The sequence below is a fragment of the Phycodurus eques genome, chromosome 11 (assembly GCF_024500275.1).
Source record: "Phycodurus eques isolate BA_2022a chromosome 11, UOR_Pequ_1.1, whole genome shotgun sequence".
Lineage (NCBI taxonomy): Eukaryota > Metazoa > Chordata > Actinopteri > Syngnathiformes > Syngnathidae > Phycodurus > Phycodurus eques.
Window position 1 is genome coordinate 5,846,589 of NC_084535.1, and position 6,006 is coordinate 5,852,594.

The window sequence follows — 6,006 nt, forward strand, 5'->3', positions numbered from 1 at the left end:
CTGGACTGCTCAATTTCAGACGGTCCCATTTAAATGCTCTTTACTCCCTAAAAAAAAAAACACACACAAAAAAAAACCACACACACATGCAACCCGGTCTGCTGTCCTCTCTGCACAGCAGGTCAAGTAAAATAGTTCAATAATAATAATAATAATAATTCAATTCTTTTACAAAGATTTTTAATATTAATGTTCATCATCAACGAAAGCGTGTGTCAAACTCAAGACCCGGGGGACCACATCTGGTGGTCGGTAACCACACTCGTAAGTCAAAACAGTCATATCTCAAATCATCTTTTGCGATTGAAATGAGCGGACACGGCATGAATCCGTTCCAGCCTCCCCCAAAAATACCCAACAAAAAAAACTTGTCATGCAGTTTGCATGCTATAACATTATACTTTAGAAAAAAAAAATAAAGACGTTCCTGTAATTAAATAGCATGTAAAGAATTAAACAGTTTTTGCCACATTTTTTATACTTCAATTCAGTTGACATTGTGTTGCTCCTTCTGGTGAGCATGACTTGGCCACTTGGGGGCAGTATAAATTATCCTTCCATCCATTTTCTGTCCCACTTATCCTCACAAGAGATTTATGCATATACAGTACACAAAGGCAGTCACAATCTGCTCCTCTGTGAGCTGCAATAATATTAGTTATTCTTCGCACGGGATAAAGACGATATGCCTGATTATTATCAGTCTTACATGTGGCAACATTGTTCCATCACTGGCAACATTGTTAAAGAAGAATTGTTCACTGCCAAACTGCTGCTTGTTTTGAAGTCAGTAAAAAAAAAAAAAAAAAAATCGGACTAATGTTGCCTCATATTTGGAAAAACTCGTAAGTTAGGTCACTCGTATCTCAAGGTATCACTGTACATATGAATGTATAATAACAAAGAAGCGGTTTCAAAAATATAAATATATATATATATATATATATATAAAGGGGGAAGACAACATCACACAAAAGCCAGAATGTAAAAGTTAATTTTAAGAAGTGATATAAATGTTTATATATGTATATATATTTTGCATTGCTACTCAAGACAAAAAAATTTGCTGAGGCTCGAAAACTCGTCATTCTGGTCAATCGGAAGTCGAGGTATCACTGGCATTATAATGGGTGTCGCTGATTTTGTGTGTCTCAGCTCCCCGGGTGGGTTGTTCCAAAGTGAAGGCGCTCTGATGGTGAATGCCCTATCATCTTGACTTTTACGTCTCGACTTTGGAACCAGCACGAGGCCCTCACCTGAGGCTGCAGACTGGCTCATACAGGGTAAAAACATCAGCTGCATAGGACTGACCCAGGCTCCTACATGCTTTAAAATTAATCAGCAAAATGTTCAAATCAATTCGAAAACAAACTGAAAGCCAATGGCGTGACGCTAAAATTGGGACGGTATGATGTCTCGTCCAGGGCTTGCTGCTGCGTTCTGAACCAGCTCGAAGCAAGAAGGTGATTTATACTGATACCAGAGAGGAGCGAGTTGAAAATTAGAGTGTGGATCAAGTTTTCCCAGTTAGGTTTAGTAATTATTGATTATATTTTGGCTTTGATGCGAATGTGGAAGAAGCATGACTCCATGACTTTACAGAAGTGGGCTGTGAAGGTGAACTCCCAATCAAAAATGACTTGTAAATATTTGGCTATGTGTGTGTAATGGTGCCAAGGCTGGATTTAACGATGTGGGGGAAGTTTTGGATGTTGACGAGAATGAGTCCACAGTACATGGCTAGAAATGACAACAAACACACGCAATTTAGCTTCAGCTCAACGTTAGTTTACCCTGGTAAGGCTTAAAACTGCCGTATTGTACTCCATAGTGTCATCAGTATCTTCAAACTCGTTTTCTTTGTTACCCTCTTATGGTGAAATACTGTACATTACTTTAAAAAAAAATGTGGTAATGACTAACTGCACTGAATTCCAACAAGTAGGCAGTATATTTTAAGGTGCCTGGTAAATGGGACAGGCATATTCAGGAACGGCTTTAAACATTTTGGGTCCTTTTGGGTCCTAATTGGAGACCACTATAAATAATCCCGTTTGCTCAGCCTGTCAGTTTTGCATTTCTTCACTGAGTGTCAAGATATTAATGTAATATTTAAAGACCTGGCATGAGTAAGTCATTTTTTTCCTCTCTCTCCCTCCATCATAGCCATTGTACTGCTAATTATGCTACGCTAAGGCTTTATATTTGTAACCTGTTAAAACAGACACTTTTATTAAAAGAATGCTAAATACACATTTGTATGTGTTAAAGGGGACTGTATTGGTTACTGGGTCAACAAAACAGTTTTCATGAGTAACCAAAGACTTGTGCTAAAAAGTGTTGCATTTATATGTATTTTTCCAGTATATTTAATTTAAGAATAACTGCTATGGAGTCTGGCCCAAACCCCCAAACAGGTTGTTTTTGTCACTGTGATTCTGTTGGTGTCCCTCTAGAGGGCATTATAAACACACATGTTTATAATGCCCTCTATGTGGCGGTTTTGCCGTCCCATTATCAAGGAGGACAGTTTGTCTTCTATTGTTGTCCTATTTGCACTTAATCATGTTTCCTGTCTTGCCCATGCTGTTAATGACTAGCATGGAGGAGGGTGGGAGCTGCAGTTTATTGCTTTATTAATGAGTCTGCAGGGGGGGGGGGGGGGGGGGGGGGGGCTATGGTTGGGTTGCTGGACATCTGTCAACATGAGTCACATCTGGTGTTGAGTGAAAAGGTACACTACAGTATGCTGATTTCACTGATCAAAAGAGTAAACGCATGATTGACACTTTTCAGTATGATCCTGTGCCACTGTATGGCTCCATCTGACCACACTGCTTTCTCCCAAGCCTTCTCTCAGTCATTTTGATGTTGACTGGCAAAGATAAGAGTTACTTCTAGAGCAAGTGGCAATGCAAGATTTCAGTCCATTACGGTGCAACTGTTTTGGTTTTGTAACCAGTCTTGTAAGGAGGGACAGTCTTGTTCCTGAAGCATGGACCTTCAACTAGGCCTTTCTACGGCGCTTCGGGGGGGGGGGGGAAACAAAATCAAGGCCACAGTCCAGATCTAATCTAATGCTAATTTGTGGCCATTGAATGGGTGTAACGTGCGTGCCACAAAGTAGCTGTGGGTAAACACTGGTAAATTGGGTAAACAAATACAGCTACAAACCTTAATACTTAATTCCCCCAATCTCCCCCATTTGTCTTATCACTTCGTCTTTTCCTTTTGGCTTGTCCCTTTAGGGCTCGCCACGGCGCGTCATCCTTTTCCATGTAAGCTCATCTCCTGCATCCTCCTCTCGAACACTCTAAGCTGCTACTATGGTGAATATCACCTCCATTCTTCTTCTGTCCTCATAAATACACTTGTGTTTCCGCTGCTGTCATCATTTTGGCCATAGCTTGTTTCTCCGCCGAGGTTTTAGACATCATCGCAGTGAACCCATTCCGTGTAGCCTCACAAGGACAGTTAATAATACCGCTGCTCAAGAGTGCAATGTTGCCAATGACGGGAAAACTGTGTGTTTTCAACTGCAGACTCGCAAGCTCTGTGTCCTTCTAAGGGCTGTTTTGCGGCGGCATTTTCACATGACTTTTTTTTGTACTCGTCATTTTTGTAGCACACTCAAAAAGCCTTTCGTCCTTCAAAGTAACTAAGGCGCTCTTGAGAAGCTGGTGAGCTATGAGCTGAGCAGGCTTTTCATTGCCTTTGTTTATAGGAAACTATTGTGGCCACCAGTCCAGATGTGTCAAGATATTTTTTTGTTTGGAGCATTGGAGGCAGTGCTCCACCAGTGCCTTCTCCCCATACATATTTTTGTGGGACTTTTAGATTATACCCAACAACTTATTCTCCCCCCCAGTACATATTATACATTATAATATATGTAACTTGCAACTTGTGTTTTTATTGGACAGATTCAGATCTCAAATCATCATTCCCCATTGAAATGAATGGAAATGTCATTAATCCATAACTAATATTTAAATCATGTTTTTAATAAAATAGCACATAATATTGGACCGTACAAACATACAGTAACAACATAATTACATAGTAAAGAATTAAACAGTATGAATCATGATAATTCAATGGGCATTGTGCTAATCTTTCTGGTGTGTACCACCAGGGGGCAGTATACTACAGACAGACATACTACATGTAGATTTGATGAAACACAGAAGACCATTGCAACTAAGCTGCAGTAATGTTAGTTTTTCGCTGAGTATAACAAATATATGCTTTGTCTGCATGTGTTGCTACCGCTTGTGTTCAAATAAAGGTTTAGAATTACTGTGACATCGATGCTAGTTTTGTAATCCAGTCTGTAGTGTTTTGCATTGTATGTTAACATAAAGCTAGCAGACTTTAGTAAGACAGTTCATATGGTTTGATTAAGTACGCGACTAATTCTTTGTTACAATAAACTTAAACTGGGAGTGGCATTACACAAGTTTATGCAAACACACAGCCTCTTTTTTTTTTTTTTTTTTTTTTTTTTTAATATAATGTTCACTATCTGCTGCTTGTTGTGAACTTTGTTGCCACCATAGCTTGCGCTCATACTCATTTTGGCTTGCTACTCAACACAAAAAAATATTTTGCCTAAAAATCTCATCAGTCAAGTCTACCGTAAGTCGAGGTACCACTGTACATACTTGATATTTAATACATGTGATTGTGAGTGCGAATGGTTGTTTGTTTCTATGTGCCCTGCGATTGGCTAGCAACCAGTTCTGGTTGTACCCCGCCTCCTGCCCGAAGATAACTGGGATAGGCTCCAGCACTCCCGCGACCCTTGTGAGGATAAGCGGCTCAGAAAATGGATGGATGGAAATACTGAATATATATTAATTTTGTTTCAGGGGAATGATCTGTACAACTGCTGATGTGTGATTTTAGCGGAGATAGCCAGTATCATGAGGATGAGGATGGTTTAGGCAAAAAAATGTCCATAAATGACTTGGGCCTCTATTTTAGGAAGATGACAATATTTATTATACAGTGGCGATTAACAGGTTTTCTTTCCTCAAAAAATGTGACTGCTTGTGTAATTAAATTATTATTATTATTAATTTTTTTAGTGAGCTCTTGCAATGGTGCCATTACCAACAGGATGCACTCCAGCACTTTTGTGAATAGCCCCGAGGAACAAGAAAACATTTATTTTCAAAGTATGCTAAGAAGATCTTTCCACTGTATTTTTGCTCTTTTGCTGATAAAACTTATCAGTTGCCTCAAGCTACCTTTTTCCCATTATTTGTGCTTGTGCTTTTTAGGACAATCGGGCCCTCGCTTGAAACTGAATGGTGTGGTGTTTATGGCTTATGAAAAATTTACTATTTAACGGACTTTTATTAGATTGCCCCTAACCTGTGAAAACGGTAAAAAGCTTTTTTTTTTTTTTTGGGTGCTTGAAATTCTTAAACAGATTTCCTGTTATAGTGGCCAGGAGCATTTATTTAGTCAACTGCAGAGAAGAACAGGCATGAGTGATTATAGTGAATACCTTTAAATTTCCACTTTATAAATTTTTCCCACTAATAAACTGTTCTTAAAATAATGTAGGCGGCACGGTGGATTAGTGCGTCAGCCTCACAGTTCTGAGGAGCGGGGTTCAATCCCCGGCTCCGCCTGTGTGGAGTTTGCATGTTCTCCCCGTGCCTGCGTGGGTTTTCTCCGGGCACTCCGGTTTCCTCCCACATCCCAAAAACATGCATGGTACGTCAATTGAAAACTCTAAATTGCCCGTAGGTGTGAATGTGAGTGCGAATGGTTGTTAGTTTGTATGTGCCCTGCGATTGGCTGGCAACCAGTTCAGGGTGTACCCCACCTCCTGCCCGATGATAGCTGGGATAGGCTCCAGCACGCCCGCGACCCTAGTGAGGAGAAGCGGTTCAGAAGATGGATGGATGGATGGATTAAAATAATGTATGTTATACATTATTTCTGAGGAAAATTAGGGCTGAAGCCATTGATTAAAATAATTAAATTACCCAA